Genomic DNA, 18,364 nt, shown 5'->3' on the forward strand with positions numbered 1-18,364 from the left:
GCCATTCTGTATTAAATATGACTTCTTCCCATTCTCCATTTTTTCAGTAATCCTATGTGCAACTTCAGTTCCACACTTTGAAAAGGTAAGAGTTTTTTTCCTGTCTTTTGCTTAATGTTGTCTATCTCTTCTGCTAGAATGAAGAATCTTTGCAGTCAACAGAAATTTCTGTGTTGTTATTGTATTATTATTATCCTACTGCCCATAAGAATGCCTGGAGTACCATAGAAACACAGTAAATATTTGTCAAGTCAATTAACTTGTACCTGCAGTTTCTACAGATATTTTGGTATGAGGGGAAGGAGAGATTTTATTTTATACATATTTATTATAACTTAATGCTTATATTATCGGAGGAATTTGGGTTTTTTTCAAGAAAATAATCTAAAGAACATTCGTAACAGTGTTGTACCAGATAAGCATGCCTACTTTTGACCAACTTGTCCATTGATGTGAGAACACCTCAAGTGCCTTGCCATGTCATTCCTCAAAGAGAATTTCCACTTTATGAAGTTCTTTAAACATTATGCAAATTGAGAACATGACTTGTTATCCCTTGTAATGTATATCTATTCTATTTTACTCTCCATCAGATGTTTATTCACTTCCTTGGTCTGGTTAGAACCCTATAGTATCTCCTTAGAGAGACATTTCTTCCCCCTTTCTGAATTCATGTAATTTATGCCGGTAGGAATCTACCAGCAGGACACAGGAGCAAACAGAAATCTTAGTCAAGGTATCCTATTGCTCCTGCCGCATTGAATGATTCAGAGATTGCTTTTGACTCAAGCCTGTCTAGGGAGACCCAAACCAATGACTCTTATTAGAATAACACATTAGGAAACTAGCTTATCTTAAGACACAGAGACACAAGGGGGCTTTACATATTTGAGAGGATGTAAGCTTCAAAATGAATTTTTCCAATAAAAAGAAAGAGACTAACAATAAGATCCACACAGACTAAGACAAAACCAAGGCAAAGTATGCCCTGATGATAAAATTTGAGTGCATTGACCAGCTCACCTCAAGTCAGAGTTGTCCTTCTATTACATAAGCCAGTTTGAGATGAGTTTTTGTCACTTCCAACTGAAAGTGCAAGTACGTAATATACTATTCTAAATCTGCTTAAATCCTTGGTATAAATACACTGAATTATGACTCAGGGATTAAATGCTTTATACTCCATCTCTATGATTATTTCAATTTTTTTTATAAAAGGTATTCAAAACAATTCCAAATATTGCTTCATCTGTTTTTTTTTCTCCCTGTTTTTTTAATATTGGTTGAAGGGCAGCATGATATGACATTATATTTTTGTGTAGCTGTGTTAGGAGTTTCACAGTGATATCAATTGAAAATTATATTAGGTATATTGAGATTTTTTATTTAATATATCCATAAAATTGTGATAAGTTGAGATTCATGTCATATACAAATGGCCTATACAGGAAATATTTAATCCAACACATTAACATCAATACAAAAAAACCTCTTTTTTTTTACTTTTACTTTTTTTATAGAGAAGTTTCTTAATAGTTATCTATTTTATGCATATTAGTGTATATATATCAACCTCAATCTCTCAATTCATCCCACCTCCCACTCCCCTGCTTTCCTCCCTTGGTGTCCATATGTTTGTTCTCTACATCTGTGTCTCTATTTCGGCCTTGCAAACTGGCTCATCTGTACCATTTTTCTAGATTCCACATATATGTGTTAATATATGATATTTGTTTATCTCTTTCTGACTTACTTCACTCTGTATGACAGTCTCTAGATACATCCACATCTCTACAAATGACCCAATTTTGTTCCTTTTTATGGCTGAGTAATATTTCATTCTATATATGTACCTCATCTTCTTCATCCATTTGTCTGTCAATAGGCATTTAGGTTGCTTCCATGACCTGGCTATTGTAAATAGTGCTGCAATGAACATTGGAGTGCATGTGTCTTTTTGAATTATGGTTTTCTCTGGATAGATGTCCCCTAGTGGGATTGCTGGGTCATATGGTAATTCTATTTTTGTTTTTTAAGGAACCTCTATACTGTTCTCCATAGTGGCTGTATCAATTTACATTCCCACCAACAATGCAAGTGGGTTGCCTTTTCTCCACACCCTTTCCAGCATTTGTTGTTTGTAGATTTTTTGATGATGCCCATTCTTACTGGTGTAAGGTGACACCTCACTGTAGTTTTGATTTGCGTTTCTCTAACAATTAGTGATGTTGAGCATCTTTTCATGTGTTTGTTGGCCATCCGTATGTCTTCTTTGGAGAAATGTCTATTTAGGTCTTCTGCCCATTTTGGGATTTTTTTTTTTTTTTTAAAAAAAATTTTTTTTTTTGCGGTACATGGGCCTCTCATCATTGTGGCCTCTCTCACCGCGGAGCACAGACTCCAGATGCGCAGGCCCAGCGGCCATGGCCCACGGGCCCAGCCACTCCACGGCATGTGGGATCCTCCCGGACCGGGGCACGAACCCGCATCCCCCGCATCGGCAGGCGGACTCCCAACCACTGCGCCACCAGGGAAGCCCGAAAAAAAAAATTTATTGAAAAATATTTTATAAAGCAAATCATAAGAAATGACTCTAAGAGCTTTAATCATTCTGTGGTATGTCTGTCAACTGTATCTGTGTCCACAGAAGTGTTTTGCTCTGTCAAAGCAAATTTCTAGTCAGGGATTTTCATCATGGTCAATATCTTTTCTCTTCATCCTTTAAGTATGAGATATGTTCAAATAAAAAAACATCTAACACGTTCTTTCTCCTCTATTTCAGTTCCCAGAGCTGCTCAGTATTTGTAATTTGTTATTCATCTAAGAAATATTAAATAATTAATAGAAAAATTCTAATATGTATGACCCATCACATTAATACAGTTTTTACAGTCTGAGGTACTTGGAACATATGCAGTTCTCTCTACTCTTTTTTAATTTTTTTTAAACTTAATGCTGTAGAATGCATGAGTAACTTGAGAATGAAGTGCTGCATGTTCACCTCATGAGAAGCAATAAAAGAAAGTCAAGGGAAAGATTAACAAAGAATATGTTGTACTTTTACAGTTACAGAATGATTCTCTCTGACAAAAGACATTCACAGAGATTTTGACTACTTGAATGATTTGTGTGAATGAACTCATAATCATCTTTAGGCCTCGAAGTAGAGTTGTAATGAGCCCTTAAAGGTAGCTGAGCAGTCCATTCTGACTACCAAGCAAGGAAGAAGTTCTGTGTTTGAATGAACAGTAACTATGATAGTTACTAACATTTAAAAAATATAATAGAGGAAAAATAAATTTTAAAAGTTATTAAATGATTTAAATAGTACCAACTTTAAAAATCTACTATAATAAAAATTAAATTCTTTTAAAATGATTTCAGTTAATTATCACCATTAGAGCCCACAGTGACTCATTAAACTCTTATTATTCTCCCCTCTCTTTTCTTCCTTTTAGAGGATGAATCACCTTTTAGGACAAAATCTATTTTTCTATAAGTGTATTAGAGGGATGCAAGGGGACATTTCTCTTCTCTAGTTTACTTCCAAACTTGTGGTTTTAGTTGCCTGTGACTTGGTTTGTAGTGGTTTTCACATTACTAATGGTTATAATGGTACTGTAATCCAAGTCCCAGATTCTCTACACACTGAAGCCCATATAAGTTTACCTCAAGGTGTACTTCAGAAATAATAACTCACATTTTTTCTGGGCTCTTAACCTGATTTTCTACTTTTCTATGTTTGTTACTTTCAATATCAATGGTTTTCCTAATCCACACCTTTATCAATATTCATTTGAATGATAACAATCCCCTTAACTGTTTACATATCATGTGAGTAGTGTTAAATTTATTTAACGAGGTCATTAGAATAAGGTGGCTCTAATGCAGTGGCAGTCTACATAAGCAAACCAAAGTCTAAGCCAGTAAATGCCTCAAGGTTACCAAATCAAAACCTAAGGACAACCAATCACAAACAGCCAATTAGATTTTAAGCTATAGCCACTCAGTAATTTCCTTGCTTTTCTTCTGCCTATTCTCTATAGAAGTCTCTTCCTGAGTTACTGTTTGGGGAGTGTTTCTAACCACTTCTTGTTTTGTGCTGCCCTATTCAAATAAAATTTTGCTCAAATAAACTCTTAAATTTTTTAATGTGCCTCAGTTTATTTTTAACAGTACATATGAAGACTGACAAATAGAGCTGTTCAATATAACATGTGGTAGGTTCTAATGTTAATAAAAATCATTTGAAAAAATATAGAAAGAAATTAGAGAGAGAGGGAGATTGATTTTTATTTTAATAGATGTTATATAATTTATTTTAGGTAGTATTATCTTTTAAGCAGAAGGGTTTTTTTTTGTTTTTTTTCCCCAAATTTATAATAGCTTATCTCATACCTCATTTACAATAACAGCTATGCAAACTGAATTGCACTGGTGTCAACTCTGCTCATAAATTGCAATAAGCTTTTTCTCTTTCAAGTTCTTCTCCACTAACTCATGAATGTAACTGTTGTTCTGGATACAATATAAGTTTTTCATTTTTCCTTTATTTTGGTTCTTATTTATGTAGAGTTTGCTTGATCCCAGAATGTGTGATAGTCTTCAGCCATTCTGTATTAAATATGACTTCTTCCCATTCTCCATTTTTTCAGTAATCCTATGTGCAACTTCAGTTCCACACTTTGAAAAGGTAAGAGTTTTTTTCCTGTCTTTTGCTTAATGTTGTCTATCTCTTCTGCTAGAATGAAGAATCTTTGCAGTCAACAGAAATTTCTGTGTTGTTATTGTATTATTATTATCCTACTGCCCATAAGAATGCCTGGAGTACCATAGAAACACAGTAAATATTTGTCAAGTCAATTAACTTGTACCTGCAGTTTCTACAGATATTTTGGTATGAGGGGAAGGAGAGATTTTATTTTATACATATTTATTATAACTTAATGCTTATATTATCGGAGGAATTTGGGTTTTTTTCAAGAAAATAATCTAAAGAACATTCGTAACAGTGTTGTACCAGATAAGCATGCCTACTTTTGACCAACTTGTCCATTGATGTGAGAACACCTCAAGTGCCTTGCCATGTCATTCCTCAAAGAGAATTTCCACTTTATGAAGTTCTTTAAACATTATGCAAATTGAGAACATGACTTGTTATCCCTTGTAATGTATATCTATTCTATTTTACTCTCCATCAGATGTTTATTCACTTCCTTGGTCTGGTTAGAACCCTATAGTATCTCCTTAGAGAGACATTTCTTCCCCCTTTCTGAATTCATGTAATTTATGCCGGTAGGAATCTACCAGCAGGACACAGGAGCAAACAGAAATCTTAGTCAAGGTATCCTATTGCTCCTGCCGCATTGAATGATTCAGAGATTGCTTTTGACTCAAGCCTGTCTAGGGAGACCCAAACCAATGACTCTTATTAGAATAACACATTAGGAAACTAGCTTATCTTAAGACACAGAGACACAAGGGGGCTTTACATATTTGAGAGGATGTAAGCTTCAAAATGAATTTTTCCAATAAAAAGAAAGAGACTAACAATAAGATCCACACAGACTAAGACAAAACCAAGGCAAAGTATGCCCTGATGATAAAATTTGAGTGCATTGACCAGCTCACCTCAAGTCAGAGTTGTCCTTCTATTACATAAGCCAGTTTGAGATGAGTTTTTGTCACTTCCAACTGAAAGTGCAAGTACGTAATATACTATTCTAAATCTGCTTAAATCCTTGGTATAAATACACTGAATTATGACTCAGGGATTAAATGCTTTATACTCCATCTCTATGATTATTTCAATTTTTTTTATAAAAGGTATTCAAAACAATTCCAAATATTGCTTCATCTGTTTTTTTTTCTCCCTGTTTTTTTAATATTGGTTGAAGGGCAGCATGATATGACATTATATTTTTGTGTAGCTGTGTTAGGAGTTTCACAGTGATATCAATTGAAAATTATATTAGGTATATTGAGATTTTTTATTTAATATATCCATAAAATTGTGATAAGTTGAGATTCATGTCATATACAAATGGCCTATACAGGAAATATTTAATCCAACACATTAACATCAATACAAAAAAACCTCTTTTTTTTTACTTTTACTTTTTTTATAGAGAAGTTTCTTAATAGTTATCTATTTTATGCATATTAGTGTATATATATCAACCTCAATCTCTCAATTCATCCCACCTCCCACTCCCCTGCTTTCCTCCCTTGGTGTCCATATGTTTGTTCTCTACATCTGTGTCTCTATTTCGGCCTTGCAAACTGGCTCATCTGTACCATTTTTCTAGATTCCACATATATGTGTTAATATATGATATTTGTTTATCTCTTTCTGACTTACTTCACTCTGTATGACAGTCTCTAGATACATCCACATCTCTACAAATGACCCAATTTTGTTCCTTTTTATGGCTGAGTAATATTTCATTCTATATATGTACCTCATCTTCTTCATCCATTTGTCTGTCAATAGGCATTTAGGTTGCTTCCATGACCTGGCTATTGTAAATAGTGCTGCAATGAACATTGGAGTGCATGTGTCTTTTTGAATTATGGTTTTCTCTGGATAGATGTCCCCTAGTGGGATTGCTGGGTCATATGGTAATTCTATTTTTGTTTTTTAAGGAACCTCTATACTGTTCTCCATAGTGGCTGTATCAATTTACATTCCCACCAACAATGCAAGTGGGTTGCCTTTTCTCCACACCCTTTCCAGCATTTGTTGTTTGTAGATTTTTTGATGATGCCCATTCTTACTGGTGTAAGGTGACACCTCACTGTAGTTTTGATTTGCGTTTCTCTAACAATTAGTGATGTTGAGCATCTTTTCATGTGTTTGTTGGCCATCCGTATGTCTTCTTTGGAGAAATGTCTATTTAGGTCTTCTGCCCATTTTGGGATTTTTTTTTTTTTTTTTAATATTGAGCTGCATGAGCTGTTTATGTATTTTGGAGATTAATCCTTTGTCCGTTGATTTCTTTGTCAATATTTTCTCCCATTCTGAGGGTGGTCTTTTCTTCTTTTTGTGTTTTTCCTTTTCTGTGTAAAAGCTTTTATGTTTAATTAGGTCCCATTTGTTTATTTTTCTTTTTATTTTCATTAATCTAGGAGGTGGGTAAAAAAAGATCTTGCTGTGGTTTATGTCAAAGATTGTTTTTCCTATGTTCTCCTCTAAGAGTTTTATAGTGTCTAGACTTACATTTAGGTTTTTAATCCATTTTTAGTTTATTTTTGTGTATGGTATTAGGGAGTGCTCTAATTTCATTCTTTATATGTAGCTGTCTAGTTTTCCCAGCACCACTTATTGAAGAGACTGTCTTTTCTCCATTGTATATCCTTGCCTCCTTTGTTATAGGTTAGTTGACCTGTGGGTTTATCTCTGGGCTTTCTATCCTGTTCCATTGATGTATATTTCTGTTTTTGTGCCAGTACCATATTTTCTTGATTATTGTACCTTTCTAGTGCAGTCTGAAATCAGGGAGTCTGATTCCTCCTGCTCTGTTTTTTCCCTCAAGGTTGTTTTGGGTATTCCAGATCTTTTGTGTCCCCATACAAATTTTAAGATTTCCTGTTCTAGTTTTATAAGAAATGCCATTGGTGATTTGATAGGGATTGCACTGAATCAGTAGATTGGTTTGGGTAGTTTAGGCATTTTCACAATATTGATTTTTCCAATTCAAGAACGTGGTATATATCTCCATCTGTTTGTGTCATCCTTGATTCCTTTCATCAGTGTCTTATAGTTTTCTGAGTACAGGTCTTTTACCTCCTTAGATAGGTTTATTCGTAGGTATTTTATTCTCTTTGTTGCAATGGTGAATGAGATTGTTTCCTTAATTTCTCTTTCTGATTTTTTGTTGTTAGTGTCTAGGAATGCAAAAGATTTCTGCACATTAATTTTGTATCCTGCAACTTTACCAAATTAATTGATTAGTTGTAGTAGTTTTCTGGTGACATTTTTAGGATTATCTTTGTATAGTGTCACGTCATCTGCAAACAGTGACAGTTTTACTTCTTTTCTAATTTGCATTCCTTTTATTTCTTTTTCTTCTCTGGTTACTGTGGCTAGGACTTCCAAAACTACGTTGAGTCATAGTGGAGAGAGTGGATATCCTTGTCTTGTTTCTGATCTTACAGGAAATGTTTTCAGTTTTTCACCATTGAGAATGATGTTTGCTGTGGGTTCATTATATATGGCCTTTATTATGTTGAGGTAGTTTACCTCTATGCCCACATTCTGGAGAGTAAAAACTCATAAATGGCTGTTGAGTTTTGTCAAAAGCTTTTTCTGTATCTATTGATGTGATTATATGGTTTTTATTCTTCAATTTGTTAATATGGTGTATCACATTGATTGATTTGCATGTATTGAAGAATCCTTGCATCCCTGTGATAAATTCCACTTGGTTGCGGTGTACAATACTTTTAATGTGTTGTTGGATTCTGTTTGCTGGTATTTTTTTGAGGATTTTTGCATCTATATTCATCAGTGATATTGTTCTGTAATTTTCTTTATTTTTAGTATCCTTGTCTGGTTTTGGTGTCAGTGTGATGGTGGCCTCATAGCATGGGTTTGGGAGTGATCCTCACTCTGTAATATTTTGGAAGAGTTTGAGAAGGATAGGTGTTAGCTCTTTTCTAAATGTTTCATAGAATTCACCTGTGAAGCCATCTGGTCCTGGACTTTTGTTTGTTGAAGATCTTTTTTTCTGCCTTACTGTCTCAGTTTATTCATTCTTCAACTTCTGTTCTTCAACTAAATTCTCACTTCTGCTTTAACCTCTTAAAGAAAATTGTATTTTTAAATAAATCAAATGTATACTTTTCTAACTTAATTTTTGATCTCTCTATAGCATTTTACACTAATAAAGACTTTATTTTCAGTGATTTTTTGTGTGCTTGTTAATCACATATTTTTAAATTTGAAAATATTTTTTTCAATGTTTTTTTATTTTTTTCTGTACATTGCTTTAAGACTCTTCATAGGGTACTGTAATTAAGTGAGAATGAAGGGGCTAATCATTTGACTTTCATGTATTCCAGAGCAAAGGCCATGTTGAAGACTTTATCCTGTTAGTGATTGGGATTTACTAAAAGGTTTTTAATTGCATAGTATTTTTATCAATTCTGTGTTTTAGAAGTACTAATTTGATATAACTGAAACTGATTCATTCCAACTTTCAGAAGATAAAATGATGATGATTAGTTGGGAAGAAATTGAAATATTCCAAAATGAGGTGACAAAGTTCTTAAACAATTTAATAATTATTAAATAATGAGCTGTTAGGCACTTAAAATGATGGGTAAAAAGTTTTAAAAGGACTTCTAAAAGGCTTTTATGTTTTGAGCTGAACATTTCAATGAAGTTGTTCTTAATTGGCTGTGATTTTGCCCCCACAGCCTGGTGACATTGACAATGTCACAATGATTGCCACAGTTGATTGTCATAACTGGGGGAGATGTTACTAACATCTAATTCATAGAAGTCAGATATTCTGACTTTTTGTTTGGGCTAAATTTGAGATTACTAATGGATATCTAAGTAAATAAGTTTGATATTGTTTGCATAAATAGTTCTTATAACTCAAAAGAGAGTTCATGTCTGGAGATATAGATATGGAAACTGATAACATATAGATGATATTTGAAGATTTCAATGAGATTAATCAGTAATAAAATGTGAGCAAACACGAACCAGTTTATCACTGAATACAAGGGTGTTAAAATGTGTTAGAAGGCTGCCAAGATATTGATCATTTCAGCCCTCATGACGGATAAGTTGGGTATAAAGCAGTTATTAGTCACTGATCCTGTCATTTTCAGGGTTAAGCAATTTTCTTTTAACTAGATGGGCCAAAACAAATATTTTTATTCTCTATATTTTCCACAACGTGGAAAATATTAGTAAACACTAATAGCATAGAAGAATGAAAGGTGAGAGGATTAAGGAAGACTAGAATTTTTTTTTTTTTTTTTGCAGTATGCAGGCCTCTTACTGTTGTGGCCTCTCCCGTTGCGGAGCACAGGCTCCGGACGCGCAGGCTCAGCGGCCATGGCTCACGGGCCTAGCCGCTCCGTGGCATGTGGGATCTTCCCGGACCGGGGCACGAACCCGTGTCCCCTGCATCGGCAGGCGGACTCTCAACCACTGCGCCACCAGGGAAGCCCGGAAGACTAGAATTTAAGGGACCTATCAGAATGGAAGAAAGTGAGAGGAAATTATGAGAAGAGATCAGTTGTGGAAACAAATAATTAATAGTAAAAAAAAAAAAACATATAAAGATGCTTAAGAGATGTCAATTAAGATAAGAATTTATACATAGTAACTGATTTTAACAAGAATAGAGATGTGATTGACCCTGAAGTGTGAAGTCCTAATACTGCTTATTGTTGAATGAAATGCCTTATAAATCTTTGTAGGGGGAAATTCTTTCTCCCCACTGTACTGGAAAGACATATGTTAGAATGAAATTATCCTTCTTTTGTATTTCCTCTTTGTGGTTATTTACTGGGAGAATAAGTTATTTACTGCACTGGTAAGATTTATGTGACTTCTGGGGTTCATTGAATCACATCCAAAATTCCCAACATTTGACATTGGTCTTAAAAGTGGGAAATAGAGCACATTTTCCTCTCTCTTTATCTGCTAGTTCACAGATGAGGCAACAATAACTTGTTATTATTATTGGGTACTGTTTTATTTATTTATTTATTTATTTACTTTGCAGGTGATTTCTAGACTTTAATCATTTTCATAAGTGAAACTTTACTCCCATTGAATAGCAACTCTTCATTCCGCTGCCTTCAGTATTCTATTCTCTGCTTCTATGTGTATAACTATATTCTAAACCACATGAGTGAGTGGAATCATGCAGTAATTGTCCTTCTGTGACTGGCTTATTTCACTAAACATAATTTCCTCATGTTTATCCATTTTACCACATATGGCAAGAGTTCATTTTTTTTCAAGCTAAATAATATTCCATTGCCTGTATAAACCACATATTCTTTATTCATTCATCTGTCTATAGACATTTAAATTATTTCCATATCTTGGCTATTGTAAATAATGTTGTAATAAACATGAGAGTATAGATAATTCTTATCTATAAGAATCAGTTCAGATGCTGATTTTATTTCCTTTGGATAAATATATCCCAAAGTGGAAATACTAGATAAGGTAGTTATATTTTTAATATTTGAGGAACTCCCATGCTGTTTCCCATAGTGGCTAAACCAGTTTACATTCTCACCAAAAGTGTACAAGCTTCCCTTTCCTCTAGAACCTTGCCAATACTTGCTATCTCTTATCTTTTTGATACTAGCCATCCTAGCATGTGTAAGGTGGTACTTTTTTTTTTTTTTTTTCATTTCCCTGATTACTAGTAATGTTGAGAATCTTTTCATGTACCTATTGGCCAATGTAAGTCTTCTGTGGAGAAAGCTTATTCAAGTTATTTGCCCATTTTTAATAGTTTTTTTTTCCTATAAGTTGTAAGAATTCTATTTATATTTTGGATATTAACCTCTTCTCAGATATATGACTTGCAAATATTTTTTTTCCCCATTCAATGGCACTTTTTTTTTCTTTTTTGGCTGCATTGGGTCTTCATTGCTGTGCATAGGCTTTCTCTAGTTTTGGTGAGCGGGGCTTACTCTTCATTGTGGTGCATGGGTTTCTCACTGCGGTGGCTTCTCTTGTTGCAGACAACTGGCTCTAAGCTCATGGGCTTCAGTAGTTGCAGCACTCAGGCTCAGTAGTTGTGGCACATGGAACCTAGAGCACATGGGTTTCAGTAGTTTTCGTGTGTGGGCTCAGTAATTGCAGTATGTGGGCTCTAGGGCATGTGGGCTTCAGTGATTGTGGAGTGCAGGCTTGGTAGTTGTGGCTCGTGGGCTCTAGATTGCAGGCTCAATAGTTGTGACACACAGGCTTAGTTGCTCCACAACACGTGGGATCTTCACAGGCCAGGGATCAAACCCATGTCCGCTGCATTGGCAGGCTGATTCTTAACCACCACACCACCAGGGAAGTCCTGGCAATTTTTACAGAATTAGAAAATACAGTTTTAATAATATAAAACTAAAATGGACTCTGAATGGCCAAAACAATTTTTAGAAGACAGAATAAAACTGAAGACATCACACTTACTAATTTCAAAATATATTACAAATCTACAGTAATTAAAACAGTATGGTACTGTTATAAAGATAGACATAAATCAATAGAACAGAATAGAGAGCTCAGAAATAAATACACACATATATGGTCAATTTTGATAAAGCTGCCAAGAATACACAATGAGAAAAAGATAGTCTCTTCCACAAATGTTGTTGAGAAAACTGAATACTCAAATGCAAAAGAATAAATTTGTATACATATTTTATACCATACACAAAAATACACAAGTATACAAAATGGATTAAAAACTTAAATGTAAAACCTGAAACTGTAAAACTCCAGAATAGAACATAGGGAAAACCCTCCTAACTTGGGTCTTCACAATGATTTCTTGTAGATGACACCAAAAGCATATGGAACCAAAGCAAAAATAGACCAGTGGACTACATCAAAATTTTGTTTTGATGTATTTATATCATTGTTTAGACATTCACGCTTTAACTCAGGCTTAAAGACTCATCCTTTATGACAAAATTCCATAGCTCCATGAATGTGCATAGGTAAATATATTTAGGAACACTTTCCTAGCATTGCCTAAACCATAAGTAGATCTTAAGAGATAGGGAAAGGCAAGTGACAGGATGATCACTTATTTTGGATTAAGACAGTCCAGGAAAGGCCTTGATGAAGAAAATAGGAAGGAAGTGAATGAAATTCTCAGGTGGAGGGGAGATTTATTTAATATCAACTGTAATGATGTTCCATTGCAAATATCTACAGTGAAATTGTTCTCAGTGTATCCTTATCTTGGGTTAACATGGACAGAAGTAAGGGAGAATGATCCAATAGTGTGAGAGAGAGAATTGGATCAAAAAATAAGAACACTTAATGAGATTCTAAAACATGAATATTAAGAATTAGGAAGACAGAGAAAAAAGAAAAAGTGTACATTCTTAGTATATTGAAAGTTATGATTTCAGAAATACAAATAGAGAACTGCTATCACAAGTAGCCACAATATTAAAAATATATTTTATGCATATGTCAAAAACACTAATAAGATAAAAATCATATCAAATATCTCTATTTGCTATCAAAACATTTCTGTATTAATAAATGTGTCATTCAGAGATATCAGCTCGGTGTTTTGTGACCGCCTGAAGGGGTGGGGTAGGGAGGGTGGGAGGGAGGTAGACGCAAGAGGGAAAAGATATGGGAACATATGTATATGTATAACTGATTCACTTTGTTATAGAGCAGAAACTAACACACCATTGTAAAGCAATTATACCCCAATAAAGATGTTAAAAAGATAAATAAATGTGTCATTTATTTCCCATGTATATGAACACATCAGCTTCATATGTTTTATTCCGTAAAAAAAGGAATTAAAACTTAATTCAGTATTCCTCAAAGTGTATTTCACAGAAAAGTAGGTTTTATTAGATGCTTGAAACAAATAAATAAAAAATGTAGTCAGAATGAACTACCCAACCAGAGAGATGGATGTTGTCTAACCAAATTCCTGTGGGAAAGCCATGGCTTCTCTGATTTCAGTTTAGATTAAATTTGCTCTCATCTTCTGAGTTGGACAGTCAGTTTCACCAGTTAACATCAGTGTTTCTATGTTACTACTGGGCTGTCATATGTCACTTGATTCATCTTAATCTATGAAGTGTCAATGTTATCCATTGTCTGCAAAAAGCCTGGAGTAAAGGGATGAAACAAAGGCTTGCAATTTCAATTTGCAGGATGTTGCTGAAATTATAATACTGAGCCTCTTATTAAAAACTAAGTGGGAGGTGGATAGACCTAGAGTCTGTCATACAGAGTGAAGTAAGTCTGAAAGAGAAAGACAAATACTGTATGCTAACACATATATATGGAATTTAAGAAAAAAAATGTCATGAGGAACCTAGGGGTAAGACAGGAATAAAGACACAGACCTACTAGAGAACAGACTTGGGGATATGGGGAGGGGAAGGGTAAGCTGTGAGAAAGCGAGAGAGAGGCATAGACATATATACACTACCAAATGTAAGGTAGATAGCTAGTGGGAAGCAGCCGCATAGCACAGGGATATCAGCTCGGTGCTTTGTGACCACCTGGAGGGGTGGGATAGGAAGGGTGGGAGGGAGGGAGACTTAAGAGGGAAGAGATATGGGAACATATGCATATGTATAACTGATTCACTTTGTTATAAAGCAGAAACTAACACCCCATTGTAAAGCAATTATACTCCAATAAAGATGTAAAAAAAAAAAAAACTAAGTGAGCTTTGCCCTGTACAAAAGGGCAGAATGCATTCATTTGTGATTATCTAAATTCTGAAGGGAATTTTATCCCTTCCAAAGAGTTGATTAATTTCCAGGAACAGTGAGGAACAGTGCAAGGAATATGATCTTGATTATCTCCATCACATGGCCTGGCAGAAAAATCCTCAGATGACCTGTGCTGTGTAATTGCTTTCTTCCTTCCTTCCTTCTTTCTTTCTTTCTTTCATTTATTTGGTGTGTCTCCTGCATATGAAGGACTATCATTTTCTTTTGCAGAGAAAAATTCCCTACTTTCATCGCATTTCTCTGTTATGGCATGACTTACACAGGTATTTCCTTCTTTCCTTTGGAATTTCCTTTCTGCCTCTAGTTTATCCCAAACTTGCCTCCTCTTACAAAGAGGATGATACTGTTTGGCATTCACATAGAGGCTCTTCTTCAAATACTCTGTCCCAGTAAAGGGATACCTTAGATAGCACGCACAGAGCCAGATCCAAACACCATCATGACCGTCCCTTCTGAATTGATCACATAGCCTGCCACTGGTAGAATTATGATAGACCCTTGTTGGTTGTGTTGGTTTTGGCTCCTGTCTGAACAGTCTGTGCCCCTATCAAACTTGCTGCTGGATCATGCCTTTCCAGTGAGTGATGCCATCTTCCTTAAATGGCTGATAGAAGATGGTCTGTCCTTCAACAGTCTGTGCTACTTGCTGCCCCTAGAGAGTGATCTGCTGCTGTGTTTGTGTCTGATTGGTAGTGACAGTTGTCTGTGGCTGCTGGATGATGATATGATGCATCTGGCCCTTGCAAAGTCTGTCCTTTCTTTTACTCCCAGATCTGGATCTATCTCAATGGAACCAACTGTATCTGCTACAAATATTCTGTGTCCCAGATACAGGTACTAACATGATGGTTTCATCATGTCCACAAGGGATAGTTTTGATAATGATAGGTTGGACAGAGATTAACACTAACTTGTACCACTAATGTATGTCCCTGGACCTGCTGTTGAATCCATCTTGCAATCTGCTCTTTTGAAATATTGCTCTTTGCTGCATTCTGCTCTATGGTCCAATGAAGTTAAAATCCTATTCAAAGACAGTTTGCTCTGGAGATCCTAGAAGATTATGAAGTATATTTCAGAGTGCAGGGGAGTTAGTAACAGGCAAGATTGCTCTGGGTCTGGTGCCTGAAAACCTGGACCTAAGTGTGAGAGAGAAAGAGATGCATCTCCATCTGGCACTAGCACTCTGCAAGGGTCAAGAACGCCAATGTGCCTGCTCCAGTGGTCACATCCATGCATGGGACTGGCCTCTGCAGGCCTTGGCTTAGAGTGCTTGGAGGCACTCACAGGCTCTGGGCCAAGGCCACCAGCTCTTTTACTCATGTAGGTAGGCTAAGCTCAATTCTAACAATCTGCTTTTTAATTTAATATATATTCATAAACATATGCATATGCACACTGGACTACATTACTTTCTGATAACCATTCTAGGATATTTAGGCAAGTATTATTTATGAAACCATCTATAAGGCATTAGAAAAAGTGAAAACGGCAAAGAAAATTCCTATGACAATGCAAACTAAGAGATAAAAGAGACATAGAAAGACAGTTCTAGGGATATTAGCAGAATAACAACCCTGTCTAAAAATCAGAGACTAGAGCACATAGTGATATTTGAACATGATCTTTAATATAGAAATATTTTGACAAGAAAAGTGGGAAATTTATGGAAAACAGCATAAACTTCTTTCAAAAAGTGGGGAACAATCCAATTTGACATTAATATAACACACACAAGGGAACAGTGGTCTTATATTAATAAGACAATATTAATAATAAATATTACAAAAAATAAATATAATATAAAAATAAATATTATAAATATAATAATAAATATTATAAGACAATAAAGGAGTTGCAATCTTCTATATTTTGTTACTGTGTTCTCTCAACTTTTATTTTTTTCTTTCTACAGATATGCTATACTTGTCTAGTATGGGCTTCTTATTGCAACCCTGTAAGTCAGCATTTCCCAGGGTTCTGGCTTTAAACTTCTTACTTTGTACACTCATCCTTAGAGCTGACCTCACAGTCATGGCTTCCTGAAAAACTTTAATGCTGATGACTCCCATCTTAAATCAGTCTCCTAAACTGCAGACTATTTCACCAAATGCCTCCTAGTTATCTCCCAATGAATGCCCTATAATGATTCTAAAACCATTATGTCCATCATTTCCTCACATATCTATGTTGCCTTGAGTTTTCTAACTTAATATATAGCAATGAAATGCTTGAAAAAAACAATAGAGGAATCCCTAGGCAACAGTAATAATCACATGATGTCACATCTGTAGACAATTTAGAATATCCCTCAGAAATTTTCCACACAGAGGAAATAAAAGAGAGTGATAGCGATCCACCTTAAAGATAGTTTTACTGGAATAGAAATTCTCTGAAATGTGCCTCTGTGGAGAAGTAGGAAGAAAGAGCAAAAGAGATTTTCAACTGAAAGGGAGGAATGCAGGACTAGATACATAATTTACAGTACCCAGTGAAAAATAAGAAGTGGGACTCCTGTTAAAAAATTATTAAGAATTTCAAGTCAGTAGCAGTAGAACATTAAACGAAGTGTGAGACCCTACCATGTGCAAGCCCTGAACAACTGCATAGCTCACACATCTTGAAACCATCCTTACGTGCAAGGATCCTTACGTGCTAAACCATCCTTTTGTGCTAAGCCATCCTTAGCCTGCCGAAATTGGCAAGTTAGAAAGTACTTGGGGTTCACATAAAAGAGCAATAGGTATTCATAATGAAATTTTAAAGAAAATTGAAAGAGAGACAAGATCTCTAAATGAGGACAAATTGTGACATAGAAATTTTCAGTATCCTATTAATCTTCCATTCAGCTCTACCTGTAATTAAATCAGTGATGATATGAAATATTAAAGAACTATGCTTTTACTTTATTAGCTCATAACCATTCTACATTCATAACTTTTCTTAGAAGTATGATTGACATTTATTAACATATTTTGTAATAAAGAAGTTCTCACTGTGTCCATCATTACTTATCTTAACCTGCATGTGCTTATTTTAAAGAAAATATTCATATGGCTTCTATGAAGATTTGTTTTCACTTCTGACATTTTTATATGCAACTTCCTACATGATAACTTCAGAAATAAAGCTTATATTGCTTATAAGCTTATATCTATATTGATATTGTAGGCTATTATTTAATTACTTCCATTATGTCTTAGTGGTACAAACTCTGCTATTATTGATCATGCTATATTTCAAGACCTATTGAAAAAAATATTTTGTTGTTTAATTCACTTTCAATGTAGCACATCTTCATATCATCAACTCTGTCTTTTCATTCAATGGATTTTACCCTCTTTAGATTTATTACATTGTTTACTCTTTTCAGCTTATGAACTATTTTCCCAGATTTAAGAAAATTAGGCACCGTGAAAAATATAGGAGGATACATAAAAGCATTCTATATTCTATTCTGGAATACATTTGTGCATCATTGTTGACATATGCCCCCTGCTGGTCCAGTTTTGATCCCTCCTCATTGGAACCTGTCAATCATTCTAAATTGTATGTGGGTTTTATAATGTGAGGATATTTCCCAGAGGCTAAAATAACTGAAATTCTTGGGTAAATTGAAAAACAAACAAATACGTGAATTAATAGATTCAACAAAAGACATGACAGAATATGCAATTCTGTGTATATTTATTATTTGGATTTTCAATGCTGTGCCATAGAGAAAAGATGGAAAAAATCTATTGCTAAAATTCTTATGGTAAAAGGTTTTTAAGCTCATCTTGCTTTTAGAAAATAAATGAGGCAAATTAAAAATCCTGAGTCATATCAGGGAGAAAAAGCTATCTAATATCCTGTGTTTGGTATAACTGATAAGTTTTTT

The 18,364-nt window shown here is 34.7% G+C and overlaps 1 pseudogene; it reads right to left on the reverse strand.

Annotated features, from left to right (window-relative positions):
• Positions 1–14,641: 14,641 nt before the first annotated feature.
• Positions 14,642–16,556, reverse strand: LOC112397726 (nuclear transcription factor Y subunit alpha pseudogene; annotated as a pseudogene).
• Positions 16,557–18,364: the final 1,808 nt, after the last annotated feature.

The sequence above is a fragment of the Neophocaena asiaeorientalis genome, unplaced genomic scaffold (assembly GCF_003031525.2).
Source record: "Neophocaena asiaeorientalis asiaeorientalis breed wild unplaced genomic scaffold, Neophocaena_asiaeorientalis_V1.1 scaffold486, whole genome shotgun sequence".
Classification (NCBI taxonomy): domain Eukaryota; kingdom Metazoa; phylum Chordata; class Mammalia; order Artiodactyla; family Phocoenidae; genus Neophocaena; species Neophocaena asiaeorientalis.